The sequence below is a fragment of the Neomonachus schauinslandi genome, chromosome 10 (genome assembly GCF_002201575.2).
Source record: "Neomonachus schauinslandi chromosome 10, ASM220157v2, whole genome shotgun sequence".
Taxonomy (NCBI): Eukaryota; Metazoa; Chordata; class Mammalia; order Carnivora; family Phocidae; genus Neomonachus; species Neomonachus schauinslandi.
The window spans coordinates 6473539-6491055 of record NC_058412.1 but is presented as its reverse complement, the minus strand read 5'-3'; positions in this window follow the sequence as shown (position 1 = coordinate 6491055).

The following is a 17517-nucleotide window of genomic DNA, read 5'->3' as shown; positions in this document are numbered from 1 at the left end:
CTAGTGGAAAACAGTATTGGCATCTGGGCAGTGGATATGTTCACGGCTCTTGGGTGTATAGGTCCGTCCAGCAGACAGAACTACAGACCATGCACACACTCACAAATAGGACCATATTTCTATCTGAGGATTTAAAGACCACGAGTTCATGATGCTCCTCCGATTTCAACCCAGCACCGTAGGCTCTTCTCAGCCTTTGGTGCCCTGTGTTTGTGTCCCTTCTCGGCATTAACAACATGTGTGCTCATTTGTTCATTCCTATAATATGCAGAAAGCTGTTTCAGAATCACTAACCAACATCCCTGCTGAAACAAACCTTACTAAATAGGGCTCAAGTTTTGTTTGCAATCAGTTTTGTCCTTATAGTCAAAATACTATGTTCAAACAGCTCTTGGGGGGTGAATTTTATGGTATTAATTTGTATCTCCATAAATTTTTTTTGTTTTAAACAAAAGTTATTTGGGTTAGTTTCCCTCCCATTCAGTGTGGTTTTGTTCCCCATTTTAAACACAATTAAGTGCATTTGTTTCTGTTTGTACTTCACTGTAGAATTTTTTCCATCTCAGTGACTTTTAACTTAATTTAACTATATAAGCATTAATGTGGCTATAAAAGCCCGTACTATGGGAAAAGTTGCACTCAGAGATGTGACATTCCCTTTCTCATGCCTTCCATTCAACCCCCTTCTACCCCTATAGGTAATTAATTTCCTTAATTTCTACTTCATCTGTCCTGTGTATCTCTCGCTCTCTCTCCTTTTTTTTTTTTTTTACAAGAATAAGTTGATGGGGATGACTGGGTGGCTCAGTTGTTAAGCATCTGCCTTCGGCTCAGGTCATGGTCTCAGGGCCCTGGGATCGAGCCCCACATCGGGCTCCCTGCTCCATGGGAGGCCTGCTTCTCCCTCTCCCGCTCTCCCTGCTTGTGTTCCCTCTCTCGCTGTATCTCTCTCTGTCAAATAAATAAATAAAATCTTTAAAAAAAAATAAGCTGATGGATCTATCTATCTTCCATACACAAAAGAGAGCAAATATACTCTTTGGCCTTTTGATTTTTTTTTTTTTCTGCTTACATCCTAGAAATCACCCCATGTCAGTTTATGGATATTCTCCATATTTCTCTTTTGTAGCTGCATAGTAGAGTTTTAATGGATTTTCATGTGTCTCATTTGATCCTTGCAAGAACACAATGAAGTAGGCAAAGTGTGTGTTATTATCCCCATTTTATATCTGAGAAAATAGAGACTCTGAGAGGTAACACAGATGAGGAGGGACTGGGGTCTAGAGACAGCCCTCAGAGCTTGAGTGTGGCATTCCTCCTATTAATTACATCATGCTGTAAGAGTCTTTAGACCTCTTAATTCTCCACATTATAGGGGAACTCAGATGTTGTGGGCTATTCTGGAACAGTGACCACTGTTTCTAACATATCTCTAGGTTTGTTGATGATGATGTTGACAATGATATATTCTGAGTAAATTTTGTAAACATTTTTATAAAGTGAATTACAAAATTTTGCAAAGCAGCCTACATCCGGACCCTGGCATACTCAAATTTGGTAATTTGAGGAGAGTTAATAAAGGACCTTGTTGTTGGGAATGGAAATTAAAACAATAATGAGATAACCTTTCCTAATCATCAAATTGGCAGAAATTGACAAGCCTGATCAGACCAAGGGTTGGAGAAGATCTAAGGAAACAGGAATTTTCCATACTATGATGAAAGTATGCATTTGGTCATTTTGGAGAACAATTTGACAATATCTTGTAAATTTAAAGCTATGCATAGTTTTAATGTAACAACATGTAACAGGCTTATTACTGCTATTTTTTTTTAAGATTTTATTTATTTGTCTGAGAGAGAAAGAGAAAGAGAAAGAGCACAAGCAGGGGGAGCTGGAGGGAGAGGGAGAAGCAGACTCCCCGCTGAGCAGGGAGCCTGATGTGGGACTCGATCCCAGGACCCTGTGATCATGACCTGAGCCAAAGTCAGACACTTAAGAGACTGGGCCACCCAGCATCCCTATTATTGCTATTTTTAAATGTATGAATTAATAAATATTTTTACATTTTCTCAGTTTTAATCTCTAACATTACAAACACCAGTAGCTCTAATATATATAAAAACTTCTAGACTGTAAAGGAGTCCTGAGGCAAAAATGTTTGAGAAATGCTACTCTAGAGAAATTCTGGAGCACACTGACAAGGAAAGCTGTTCAAAAATGTTCATCGCAAGATTGTTGGTCGCAGTAACAACGTGGACACAACGTAAACGTCCATCACAGGAGCGTCGGCAAGTATGTTGCTGTAATATTCACACAATGGAATTTTATATGGAAATTAAAATGAATCAGCTTGGGATAAATCTCAAGAACAATGCCAGGTGGAAAAAGCAAGTCACAGAATGCTGCTAAGAGCCTGACACGTTTTCTCTAACTTCAAAAATTTGCAAAATGATATCATATATCAAGGACACCTATGTATAAGTGTCACGAAGGCTTAAAACCATGGCTGGGAATAATGTATCTCAATTTCAGAATAAAGGGCTTCAACTCTATCATATGACTGTTAAAAAAGATGTATCTGAGGTAAATATGGGAAAATATTGGGATTTTTGTAGGTGGTACCAAGGAACTGGCTACATTATTACTCTTCCTTTCTGTGTATTTGCAATACAGAAAGGGAGGGAAGGATGGAATGGAGGCGATCTAGATAATTGTAGAAGAGATAACTTATCTGGACAGATGATCAAACATCCCTCAAAGTGAGAAGAAAGAGCTTGAAACATATGCAAAAACATACCTTGGAGGATGTTTTAGGTTCTTTGAGAGTTAAGGAAAAAAAGATGTTGAGGTGCCCTGCCAGAAAGTTAGAAGGAGGAGGGGCGCCTGGATGGCTCAGTTGGTTAAGTGTCTGCCTTCCATTCAGGTCATGATCCCAGGGTCCTAGGATTGAGCCCCACGTCGGGCTCCCTGCTCAGCATGGAGCCTACTTCTCCCTCTGCCTGACGCGCCCCCTGCTTGTACATGCTCTCTCTCTGACAAATAAATAAATAAAACCTTAAAAAAAAAAGTCAGAAGAAGGAAACTGATATTTATTGATTGGTTCTTATGTGGCTGTCATTATCTTACACACACTAACCCAACAAGGTATATAATACATAACCCTTGGAATAATAATACATTACCTCATATTTACAGATAAGCCAATCAGAGCTCAGAGAAGTTGCCCCCGGTTTCCTCATGTCTTCTTGACTCAAACAAGAGAGCTTTGCACTGCACAATTCTGTGTATTCATCAGTTGATAGACATTTGTGTTGTTTCCACGTTGGGGCTATTATAAATAATTTTGAATATTCATGAACAACTTTTTGTGTGAACAGGCTTTCAATTCTTTTGGATATATACCTAGGAGTGGAACATAGTGTACTATTGTGTAACATACTGTAACTCTATTTTTAACTTTCTTTTTTTTTTTTTTTAAGATTTTATTTATTTATTTGAGAGAGAGAATGAGAGAGAGAGAGCATGAGAGGGAGGAGGGTCAGAGGGAGAAGCAGACTCCCCGCTGAGCAGGGAGCCCAATGTGGGACTCGATCCCAAGACTCCAGGATCATGACCTGAGCCGAAGGCAGTCGCTTAACCAACTGAGCCACCCAGGCGCCCTATTTTTAACTTTCTGAGGAATTGCTGAAATGTTTTCCAAAGTGACTGCACCATTCTATATTCCCACTAGTAATGTATGAAGGTCTCAGTTTCTCCACGTCCTTGCCAATACTTGTCTGTCTTTTTTATTTTAGAAATTCTAGTGGGTGTGAAGTGGTTCTGATTTGCATTTCCTTAATGACTAATGATGTTGAACATCTTTTCATGTGCTTATTGTCCATTTGTATATCTTTTTTGGAGAAATGTCTATTCGAATCATTTGCCCATTTTTAAATTGAATTATTTTTTTTTACTGTGATGAATTGTAAGAGTTCTTTTTATACCATGGGTACAAGTCCCCTAGCAGACACATTATTTCAAGTATTTTCTCCCATTCTGTGAACTATTGTATTCTTTCATTCTTTCTTTTTGTTTTTTAATAGGCTCTTTTCCAACATGGGGCTTGAACTCATGACCCCAAGATCAAGAGTTGCATGCTCTACTGTCTGAAACAGTGACGGAACAAATGGATATGCACATGAAAAGAATGAAGGTAGACCCCTACCTCACACCATATAAAAAAAATTAACTCATAGACCCAAATGTAAGGGCTAAAACTATGAAACTCTTTTAAGAAAATATAAGAGTAAATCTTTGTGGTCTTGGATTAAGCAGTGGTTTCTTAGATATGACACCAAAAGCACAAGCATGAAAAAAAAAATTGGCCTATATTAAAATTTAAAACTCTTGTGCTTCAAGAGATACCATTATGAAAGTTAAAAGACTTGTCTGTGCCATTTTGATATGGCATCTGAATCCTTAGCATCTGGCCCCTTTTGTCTCTCCAGAAGTTTTTATGATCTTTTTTACCCGATGCTCTGAATTTTCATTGTAATATGTCTTGTTCTGGGTCTTCTCATCATGCATTGTGCTGGGTACTTAATGAGTCTTTTCATTCTGGGGACTTGTGTGGTTCAGTTTGAGGAATTTCCTTATATTGCTTCTCTGATCATTTCTTTCTCATCTTTTTTTCTCTGTAGAATTTCTATTACTCAGATGTTGGAATTCTCAGATAATCAACATTTTTACCTTTCTTCTTTTGCATTTGTAACTATTTTACTTCAGAGGGATTTCTTCGACTTTATCCTTCAATCCTTTCAGTGGCTTAAAAAAAATCTCTTTGGATATGTATTTTTAATTTCCAAGAGATGAGATCTTTCTTGTTCTCTGATGATACCTTTTTAATAATAGATAAATTTATGTTATTGTTTTGTGGATGCAATATCTTTTATCTCTCTCAGGCTATTAATATTAGCTCATATTAATACTGACTCATTTTTCTCTGAATTCTTTTTTTCCTCTTGGTTAGTTTTATTATTTATTGAAACTTTTCCTCAAATGCCTAGCAGTCTTTAATTCTTATATTTAGGAGTGGGACACAAAAAAGCTGATTAGAGGTTGAGTGTGTGTGTTTGTGTGTAGGTGTGTGGTGTATGTGCGTGTGGTATGTGTTTATGTGTGTGAGCCTGTGGTATATTTGTGTGTGTGAGTGTGTGTGAGGGTGTATGGAGTGAGTGTATGTGGTGTGAGGTGTGGTATTGTGTGTGCATAGTTTTGTATGTGTGAGTGTGGTGTGTGTGAGGGGGTGTGTGTGTGGTATATGAGGGTGTGTGTGCTGGAGTAGGGTAGGACTGGGAAGAGGATTTGTGGACTGCTGGGCCTCACCATCATGTGATCAGGTGGTAAGCCAGTTTCTTTGTGGGAGGAGAGTAGGGTTTGGGCTTGGGATTTCAGAAATCTCCTGACTTTATCCAAGATGGAACTTGTGTTTCTAATTTTTATTTTCCTTGTTGGTTTTGGTTGATTTTCAAGAGGAGAAGAAGGTGAGAACATCCTTCAGTCATCTTAAAACAGGAAGCCCCTTGTTAATTTTTTAGTGTTTCCCAAAGCAAGGAGACTGGCACGAAAGTCTGGAGGCCCAGTGGAAGGAAAGTCAGTTCACAAAAAGCTGTGAATTTGTGTGTGTGTGTATGTGTGTGCATTTATTTTCGAGACTATGTTACCATAAGTGACAGTCACACAACCAGTATAATGAGTAAAATTACAGGGTTTCGTTCCCTGGGGAGAACAGTCTAGCACATTCCACCAACCCTTCTTGAGTCAGAAATCACTCTTTCCTGCAGGTGAAATGCCACTGGATTCTCACCTGGAAGAGTTCCATGTTGTAGCAAAGAGAGACCTATCTTTCTGGGTCTTTTCAATCTCAAATAAGCTCCTCTAGCCTGATGACACCTGAACTGTAAAGTGAACAAGTTCTTGGAAAGTCAGGTAGTAGGTATTGACAGGAAAACCTCAAAAGCTGGAGATGAAAATGGCTGTCTCAAGTAATCAATCAAAATTGGCAAGCAAATTGGCAAAAAGAAAGAGGCTGTATAATTCAACGAGGAGCATTTAGATGAGCAGATTTGTTTTATTGCATTCTGGCATGCAGAATCCACGCAAATGCCAGCTTTTGATACAGGTTTTTAAATTATTTTGCTTGGCAAAATAGCTTTTCTCAAAGTATTCTGAGAAGTAGTATAATGTGTCTTCATTATATCATCAACTTAAAACCATGGATTAAGTGTATTTGATTGTTTATTTAAACTATTGGTTATCCCTGTATATTCATTTCCTATCTAATATCTGCATGCCTCATTGAGATAATCTCCTGTACTTAGCAAATCTGTGGTTCCTTGCCTATTTACAGAGTTTTAGTACTAAGAAACGGTTTAGAGCTTCAGACTCATACGAGTAAAAGTGACTTCTGCAGCTTTGTCCCAGGCAACCAGAGCAGATCCATGATATCTCTTCCTAAGTTGTTCAAGATACCTCTAGAGATCCTATAATCTCTATAGGGAGACTTTCCAAAAGCAGTATTGAACTTAAAAAAACCCTAAATTACAGGGGCGCCTGGGTGGCTCAGTCGATGGAGTGTCCGACTCGGTTTTGGCTCAGGTCATGATCTCAGGGTCTTGGGATCAAGCCCTGCATTGGGCTTCCCACTCAGTGGGGAGTCTGCTTGAGATTCTCTCTCTCTCCCCCTCCTCCATCTTGTATGTGCTTGCACTCTCTCTCTCTCTCTCAAAATAAACAAATAAATCTTTAAAAAAATAAATTACATAATCTAAAAACTAAATTTTATATAGGAGGGCCATTAAAATTACTTGAGCCATGAGATAAACACTTTACATATTATGCAGCTAGGGTTCTGGGATATGCTGAGACACTATTTGGCTGAGGCTACACAGTTTAGATTGAGAGCAGATTAGAATAACTGCCATAGTATAGCTGGCAGAGGGGAAAATGGTATCTCCAAAAAGGCTGGAATCAAAATGAAAGATTGTTTACCCAACTCTTTCACTTGCACCCTTTGGAATATGTCAAATGCTTTTGGATGATGTTTTTCTTTTTTTTATGCCTTTCTGTATTTCCACACATTCTATAATGTTATATATTTCCATAATAGTTGCATCAGGATTAATGAATTCTACTTCAAAACTTTTATAATCTAGGGGTGCCTGGGTGGCTCAGTCTTTAAGCATCTGCCTTCGGCTCAGGTCATGATCCCAGGGTCCTGGTATCAAGCCCCGCATCAGGCTCCCTGCTCCGCAGGAAGCCTGCTTCTCCCTCTCCCACTCCCCCTGCTTGTGTTCCCTCTCTTGCTCTGTCTCTGTCAAATAAATAAATAAAATCTTAAAAAAAAAAACTTTTACAATCCAAAAGGTATAAATTAATTTATGGGAATTTACAACAGTAAATATTTCTGATACATTCATAGATAATAAAACAAATGATCACCATCTAGTTAAATAAGAGCAAAAAGTTCTTCTGACATCTAACCTTGATCATTCCAGCCTCAGTTATGTGATGATCTCCTGAAGATAAATATTAGAAATCGTATCTCTCCAGACACAATAAGCATACTCCCTACCAAATACACTGAAATTACACCCCACCCTCAATAAATAGAATGTTTTCCTTTAAACCATAATCTTTTATAATTCATATTTCAAGGGTCAAATTCTGAACTGCATCTTGGAATTTCCCCCAGTTCTTTTCTTGGTACAATTGCAAACTGGCAGGAAAGATTTTGCTTGTTAACTGCCAAGTAATTATTTCATCATAAGGCTCACGAGAGAAGGAATCTCTGTTACCTCTACTTGTGAGGATGCACCTTCTAAAAGAATCAAACTCATTATGCAAGGGATGGAAAAAGCCATAGATGCACGTGATTTAAATTTGGCAGGAGCAAAGATGCATTTGAGATATTAGATTTTCCAGTTGCATTGCCTAGCAGAATGAAATTTGCCAAATTTGGAGAGGCTTGCTTGTTTTTCGTATATATAAATAGTGTTCTGTTCACAGGATCACCTCAAAGGTGAGGGAAGTCCTATGTTGTAGTTGTAAGAATGTCTTGTGATGCTTAGGTCTTTGACCCACTCTGCTGCGGATTATATATATATCATCTTGGATAAAGTCCCTATAAGAGATAGGTGTGCCTCAGTTTTCTTTAACGTGAATATAGAAAAATTCACTACTCTGATACCTCTTCTCAGATATCAGGAGAAAAGAGCACTGAAGGCAGACACAGGCTCTGGTCCTATTTTTGTCCTTTACCATGTGGCAAGATGTCTGAACTTCTCTGAACTTCAGTTTCCTTGTCTGTAAAATGGGGATACTAATCCCTGGCTAGTAACTAATAAGTTCCATAATCATAAGATGTTAGGTGAGAAAGTACTCCACAAATTATAAAATGTTATAAACACATAAGCTATTATTAGTAGTAAACATAATGCCTGTAAAAATGTTCTCTAAATACCATTATTGTACCCTTTGCTAGTTATGCTATCAAAACTTGGGATTCTAGGGGCATCTGGGTGGCTTGGTTGGTTAAGCATCTGCCTTCGGCTCAGATCATGATCCCAGGGTCCTGGGATGGAGTCCTGCATCTCAGCAGGGAGCTTGTTTGTCCCTCTCCTTCTGCCCCCCACCGGCTCATTCTCTCTCTCAAATAAATAAAATCTTAAAAAAACCAACCACCTGAGATACCAGAGAGCTTTTTATACTATCTGCTTCACCCAAGGCATTAAACTCTGTAAAAGGCGTCCTCCTGCAGGACTGGTCCCAGGCTGCTCTCTTCATCAGGGAGCGCCTGACTTGGGATCAGACCTCAGGTGGCACCTAGCTTGGGTTGCTAACTACTTGTATGACCTGCAGGAAGCCTCTGACCCCAACTTCTTTGTCTCTTACGTGAGGGGTTGAACCAGATAAACTCTGAAGTCCTACCCGGTCATAAAATTCTATTATTTTATATTTGTTTAAAATACCAGTTTCCTTTGAGGGGTCGCTAGGCTGATTGAATCTCTGTGTCACATATAACATGAGGGGCCGAGGTGCAATTGCATGGAAGCTGTGAGCTACTGAAAGACAGGGTGAAGGGGAGGTATTTTTGTTTTCCTGCCCAGAGTTGACTCTGCACCGCTGGGTGCCCACCAAGTAGAATATTCAACCATCTAGGAGCCATAAGGAAATGAATAATCACCAGTGGTCTTGCCTGGAGGCCTAGTGAGGTATGCTTTGTTGCCATGGTGCTCTGGGAGCAGCTGAAGTATAAACCTCTACCAGGGTACCTGATTTCATTGCTTTAAAATTACCTTCTACCTTACAGGAGAGTCCTAAGCCCTAAATGCTCAGGGAATTAATGAATATATTGAGTATTTCTGAAAATTAGATTTGTATTTTGTACCTGTTTGTCAACCAAAGGCATTCAACATGAAAAAAAAACCACAGGCTTTTGAATCAGATGAACATCGATTTGAGTCCCAGATTGAGTTTACTATTAGGAGATGTTAGGTCTCTTAATTAATCTCTGAGCCTCAGTTTCTTCATCTCTAAAATGGGACAATAACTACTTTGCAGACTTACTGTACAGAAAAGGCATGAAAATACCTGGTCTATATTAGAGACCCAATAAATGGCCATTGGTACTCCCAATGAAAACGTATTTCTAAAATCTTGTGATTAACTGCACAATTTAGATAAGAGTGAGTCTGCAGGGTTCCAGAATGATAACAAGGTATTTGACAAAGTTTTCCCCAGTTTGAAAAGGTTTAAATGCTAAACTGATAGAGCCTTTATAGAAATTTTTACCTGTTACTTGGATTTTATTGTTACTTGTTACCTGTCCTTATTATATCAGATGCTAGAAGAATAAGATTTTTCAGTTTTACACATTATTTGATATGTAAAACTTTTGTGTGTCTTAGGTGTTTTTTGTTTTTGTTTTTCCTTTTTTCCAATTTCATTTTTTTAAAACCTAACTTTCTTCATTGAGCTGTCTGAAAATCTAAATTATAATAGAGTTGATTCAGATCCAATGGTGTGCTGGAGTTGGCCCACACCAGTGCTTGAGAGCTGTGTTTGCACATGTGTTCCTAATTCTGCAGTTAGTGACATCTTGTTGATAGCTGAAATTGGCCATAGTGGGTGTATTTACACCATGAAAATCAGCAAACACCCCAAGTCAGGTCTCTTTAATTTTTCCAGAACCAAGTGTTAAACACTCCCAAGCACATCCCTGGATATAAAACTAGAATTTTTTTTCACATTTGGCTTTATTTAAAATGTTCCTTTCCAATTTGCAATTTTTAGTTTCTCCTTGATTTAAATGTAAGCTTTATAAGAGCAGGGACTTTGTTTTATTTACTGGTGAATCCCAAGGGCCTACAACAATAAATATTAGAAATAAGCAACTGTACTTTTTTTTAAACGGGGGAACGGGGCAGAGGGAGAAAGAGAGAATCTTAAGCAGGCTCTATGCCCAGCGTGGAGCCTGACACAGGGCTTGATCTCATGATCCTGAGATCACGACCTGAGCCAAAATCAAGAGTCAGACGCTTAACTGACTGAGCCACCCTGGTGCCCGAGCAACCATACTTCATAGAGTTTCCCCTGTGGTCTCCTTACAACTGGCTGCTCTTTTGAATCTCTTCTCATGTTCGAACTATCACTACATTCAAGTCCAGGTGTCTCTCTGGAAAAGCAGGAAAACCCTAAGAGACTTTTAGGAGAGAAACTGATGATCAAACACCAGCTTTTAATGTAATACAGCACATCTATAAAAAAATATATATATATATATGACTTTGAGCTGGACTGCATTTGGGAGGGTCTAGAGAAGGAATTCACAAGACAATCTCTAGGTCATCTGAACAAGTTAATGCATTAAGCAGAACTGTTTGCCATTAACTATCTGAATGCTGAAGAGATGATTATGACTTTGATGTAATTGAGTATAAGCTCTTGTTCCAGGCAGTAACTAAGACAAAAAGCAGTTCTAGAAGCTAGTCCTGAGATAAAAGTTCTTGCAGTCAACATATAAAATGGTGCTTGCTCTCTTAAGTTACCTGCAAGAATAGAATGACATACCTCTGATCAGACCTGGGTTAAGCTGATAAAGTGCAGGTGGTAAAGAGGAAACACTTTTTTTTAGCGCTCTTGACAAAAGAATTGACAAGAAAACGATAGGTTGGTTGGCGAATGTGGAAGGTGGTGTCAAAAAGCTGAATTAGGGCGCCTGGGTGGCTCAGTTGGTTAAGCAACTGCCTTCAGCTCAGGTCATGATCCCGGAGTCCTGGGATCGAGTCCCGCATCGGGCTCCCGGCTCGGCGGGGAGCCTGCTTCTCCCTCTGACCCTATCCCCTCTCATGCTGTTTCTCTCTCTCTCTCAAACAAATAAATAAATAAAATCTTTAAAAAAAAAAAAGCTGAATTAGTGTAGAGGTGAAGGACTGAGAATTTCCTATCACTATTTTAAGGGAAGATGATGAGCCCGGTTTTTGAAGTGTTAAGTTTCGGGTGTCAGAGAAACATTCAAATGGAGATGTTCTGGAGGAAAGCCGAAATATGCTAGAGTACGCTCTGCCCATATTCCACATCACTATCTCACCAGTCATTCTGCTGCTACCAGCCACCCACAAATTTACAAGGAAGATAAAATATATCAAAGACTCAGTGACTTTGCTTTTCCCAATGACCTCTTCTTAGGCACACCTTCTTTCTCACTCTGCCCACCCTGACCCAGTTCAGAGAGGTTGTTAAAGTCTCCTCCACAGTGTGAAGGAAGTAAGAGGATACAACATTGAAAAACTATATATAATATACCGGACACGCAAACAGAGAAAGACATGTATCATATGATCTCACTGATATGAGGAATTCTTAATTGCAGGAAACAAACTGAGGGTTGCTGGAGTGGGGGGTGGGGTGGGAGGGATGGGGTGACTGGGTGATAGACACTGGGGAGGGTATGTGCTCTGGTAAGCGCTGTGAATTGTGCAAGACTGTTGAATCTCAGATCTGTACTTCTGAAACAAATAATGCAATATATGTTAAGAAAAAAAAAAAAGAAGAAGAAGAAGAAGGTAGTGGGAGGGGAAGAATGAAGGGGGGGAAATCGGAGGAGTAGATGAACCATGAGAGACGATGGACTCTGAAAAACAAACTGAGGGTTCTAGAGGGGAGGGGGGTGGGAGGATGGGTTAGCCTGGTGGTGGGTATTGAGGAGGGCACATTCTGCATGGAGCACTGGGTGTTATGCACAAACAATGAATCATGGAACACTTCATCTAAAACTAATGATGTAATGTATGGGGATTAACATAAGAATTAAAAAAAATTTTAAAAATATATATATATACCGGACACGATGATATCATGCTAAGAGCTCAGACTCTGAAGGTGAGCTCTGAGTCCTAGCTCTACCATTTACTAGAGGTATGACCATGGTCAAGTTACTTATTCTTGCCACACCTCAGTTTTCTTCTCTGTGAAATGGGTATAATAATATAATGTAATCATCTTCTAGAGTTGTTGTGAGGATTACACAAGATAGTTCATGAAAAGGGGTCAGCGTCATCCCCAGAATGGAGGAAGCACTCTGTAAATGGGAGCAATTGTATTGCAAGAGTTCTACTGGACCTGCATTGAGTCCAGGGGATACATTCTGGAAGTGGGAACTTTAAGCAAATCAGAGCCTAAGTATTGCATATTCCTCATGAAGATGAGTTCTGCCACTGCACATTGGCAACTGCTCCTTTATTCTCTTAAACTCCTAAGATTTATTTATTTATTTGAGAGAGAGAGAGCACGTGAGCAGGGGGAGGGGCCGAGGGAGAGGGAGAGAATCCTCAAGCAGACTCCCCACTGAGTGTGGAGCCTGATTCAGGCCCAATCCCGGGACCCTGAGATCATGACCCGAGCTGAAATCAAGAGTCAGATGTGGTGTGCCTAGTTGGCTCAGTCGGTTAAGCGTCTGTCTTCAGCTCAGGTCATGATCTCATGGTCCTGGAATGGAGACCCATATTGGGCTCCCTACTCAGCTGGGAGGAAGTCTACTTCTCCCTCTCCCTCTGCACACAACCTCCCCCCCACTGCCCCACTTGTGCTCTCTCAAATAAAGAAATAAGTCTTAAAAAAAAAAGAGTCAGACGCTTAACCGACTTAGCCACCCAGGGGCCCTATTCTCTTAAACTCTTAGAAGTCACTGCGTGCTCAGGCTATTGATGCTTCTGGCTACTATTCATGTGCTTGACCAATCCTCCCAGGCTACAGTGACTTTCTCATATACTTCATCATGATGATACAGGACTTCCACTCATCCTTAACGGCCTGCTGATCATTAACTTCTGTCTTCTCCTCCTTGGTGTAAAACTTGCTTTTTGACAGCCAGTCTGAAATGCTTGCATGACATTTTCACTGTCTGCGCCACTGTTGTTGGTATGGGGCACCATTTCTGGGCAGATATGTTCACCGGAACATGGAATACTGACATCCAAAGAAACCACACCAGACTAAGAAACAGATCGGTAAGCACCTTCAAACCAGGGAACTGTCAGTGACCGTGTCATGGAGCTTGTGCTGAGTATTTTTATTTATAAAGACATTTGGGGGTGAGCATGGCCAGGGCAGGTCAGAGAATCAAAACAGGAGCCTGTCCTTAACCATGCCCTAAAGCAGAGGGTTTCCCCAGAGCATGACCCCTTTAGAAAAAATTCCCAAATTCAAATAAAACTGAGGAACACTCCCCAAACTTAGAGATATTAGGATGCAAAAACTCAGAAAAGTCTTGAAAATTAATCCTTCTGACTTCGTGTAACCCACACTTTCCAGAATATTTGGACTGCAAAACAGTTTTTTTGTGTGCAATAAATAGAAAGCTCCACCAAGCATCCCCTTCTGGGCATTTCCTGTCACACTCCATTCTGGTCAGATGGTTGTCCTTCTCCTGGACCTTTATGATTACAATCCTTGTTATTAATACACATGACTTCTACCTCTAGCCCCAAATGACTACTGTTTTAATCATTTTTTATTTGTTAGACCAAAATCCTTTCTCGTTGGGTCTCAGGTACATTCTGATTGTCATCAATTCCATTAACCCACTTAGCTATGACTTTACAGATATGATCTCTTGTACTAATAGCCCGTACATTTATTTCTTGGAGCAGTGCTGTCCAATAGAATTTTCTGTGATGACAAGAATGCTCTTTCTCTCTCTGCCCTGTCCAATACTCCAGCCACTAGCCTTTCATGGCTATTGAGCATTTTAAAAGTGGCTAGTGCAACTGAATTTTTAGTAGAGCTGAATTTTTCATTTTACTTCGTTTTAATTAATTTAAATTTAAGTAGCCACACATGGATAATGGCTATCACCTTGGACAGCACAATCTCTATGGGTCCTGTATGTCTGTCCAGGAGGGAAATAAGAGGATAGAAGTCACGTCAGTGAGGTAAAGTCACAATGACTCCCACTACGCAGAGTAAAACATTGCTGACCACCAAATATCTCTTCAAAAACCATCATGTTGAATATTTTTCTGATGAGCTCTCTGGGTGATTTTTCTTTTCCATGCAATTTTTAATAACAAGAAAACAGACAATTTTTGATGTATTATGGAGGAAAGGTACTATTTAAGTGCAGTAGGTGAAACCACTTAGTGGAAAGGCTAGTATCAGAGGTTGAAAGGAAGGTTTGGAAAGACACACTTTACATAATGATGGAAAAATTGGAAACAACCTCCAGGGACACTCAATTTGGATCAACTCGGATGTAAAACTGACCTTCAGATGTTCCAGTAGAAAAGGCCAAATCTGAAAAATAAAATCCGTATGACTAAAGTACTTGCTTGTGTCCTGGGCCCATCTCCATATGGCCTTCTGTTTGGTAAGAACCTGACACAAGCTTCTCGGGGTTCACCAAAGCCCCCTCCTACCTAGTACCTGCAGCATTTAGATCTCCTTCAGTTTACAATAGGGGTGATCCGTCCCTCAGCTACCGGTTAGAGACCTGAGTCACGAATTCAGGTGAGACAAATGGTATTTGGAAGGGCCTCCTTGTTCCTCAGGGTTCTCCACGTTTTATCCCTGTATCTGATCAGATGTCTAGAAAGTGTGAACTCAGCTGTATCCCCTGGCACTTTTGTCATGGAAGACAATTTCATGTTTTGCCTCATTTTATCACAAAGCCACATGAGAAACAGCCGTAAATAGAACTTCTGTGCCTCCTTTGTGAACTTACCGGAATCCCATTGTCCTGTGGGCTACTCATGACACCACCCATTGGAGAAGTTTCTCTCAGATTCCAGAGCCAGAAAGTGCTTGTTGCATGATGAACTGAAATGTTTCATTTTCTAAGGCAATGAAAAATATGTTTTGTCTCCCGCTTTGCCCCCATCCCCAAGAAACTCAGGGCTGGTTCGAGGCTTGTTTGCAGTTGATTTTTCCCGGTCCAAGATTTCCATTATCATTTTTCCTTATCTCCCCTCACTAATATTTGGTCATCTTATTTTCGTTGTTATATCAATGAATTTATTACAGTCATGATTTTTATGGCAGTCTGCACCAAGTCCATTTGGGAAGGGGTGACAAAGATTCTCTCCTTGACCAAACTCTACTCAGTCCCTTTAAACTAGGCCCCCAATTTTTGGCTTCTGTGTTTGTCTCTGCATTGTCCCATTTTAGCAAGAATCCTGCTGGGTCAGTTGAGCCGTAACCCCCCTTCCTCCCCGGGTATCGGTGATTTTCCACCCACTAACCCCTACACTTCTCCTTCGCTAGAAGTTCCCATTTGCTGATGCTGTATTCAGAACTGAGCCCGGTTCTATATTGAGGTCTCTTTCTCCTACTGCAACAGTCCTGAATAAAATCGGTTCTTATTGCTTTAACTGCTATCCAGCTCTGGTTTTTCCTTTACAGAAGACAGAATGTAAGTATAAATTCATATGTACAGATTTGTTTTCCTTCCTTTGTCCCCTAAAAACATCAGAACAGTGTTCTTCTTCTCAAACTTTGGGTTCAATACTAAGACTGCAGTAAGTATTTAACACCCAGTCCATGCCCCTTCTCCTCTAGGACACCCCTGCAAACAGCTGCGTGGCCCATCCCACATCGCAGTGTCACTGGGTGACAATTCTACGCAACTTGTCAAGTGTCATCCACATGACATCCCATTTTAGGAAATAGCCTTGGACCCCTTTCATCCAAAATGAGAACTCTGTGGCCCAGCCTTTCAAGATTTTCTCTTTTGTATTCCTCCACAGTATCAGCTAAAATCCTTTTCACACCAAAAGCCTTAATCAAGAGTGTTGTTTCCAATAAGTATTCTTCCTTCTGAGCAAGCTTCAGAGAAAAAAAAAAAACAAACAAACAACAAAAAACATCCATGTTGGCTGAAGGCATATTTTGCTGGATTGAGTGGAAGATAAATTTCAACTTCAGGCTGGTTTACTTTCTTTAATATGCAATTAACTATATTTCAAAAGAACAGCTTATATATTAAGCAATAAAGCATTCTCCAAAACATGTTTACGTCTGGGGCAGTTCACAAATGAATCCAGATTTTTCCCTGAACCTCATTCCTCTACTTCAGTAGTCTTCTCATCCTGTCTATGACAATCAGAATGCAACATGAAATATAATCGGCTTTCTAGATGATAAGAAGAAAGTTCTCAACCAAAGAATTTTTTAATTCAGATCCTCTCAGGCAGTCTAGATCTGCAGAATGAAACAAAGGGGTAGGTTGCTGGTTGTCACTGGGACATTTGTCTCCAAAGAGCAATCTGGTTCATAATAGGTGGGTAGACTGTTCATTTGGTTTAATGCAGACACATCTTCTGGGACAGAGATGGGTATTTTTTGTGCTCAGTTTTTAAACTTGGTGGGGGGCGTCCTTCAACAGGAGAAATCCGGCTGCCTTTCCTATGGCTCTCTCATTTGTTTGGTTTTGCTTTTAACCGAAAGCCATGATTAATAGTTTCTCTTGTCTACATGTGTGTAGGATTACTGATTTGAGGGTACTGTTAGTTACCTGATATATAAGTATATATATCTTGCAAATCCTATGCCTATAAGGTAAATAAAGTGCATTATTCTATTTATATCTCAAGAAATACAGGCTGTACAGCAACAGTCTTTGAAGTAAGGTAACTGTCACTAGTGAAAAGTTTAGGCATCTAAATACTGTAGTTACTGTCATGTAAAAATTAGAGTTAGCTAACAGGTTTCTCTCTGACCAAGTACAGCTCAAGGCTGTTTTCTTTTAAAATCTCTGAAACCCATAATTGACTTAAATGTCAAATATCGTTCAAAAAAACCCCATAAAGCTTGATTAACTGATAGAGTTGTTTTTACCCCCTGCCTGCAGAGTAGGAATTCTGGTTTGACCACTCAGGAACTTGCAGGACTGATACTGCAGCCTCAGCAGTTAGAGTACCAAAATTTTAGTCATGGGTCAACAGGAGCAACAAAAATTCTCACTCTTGGCTTCCTACCCTT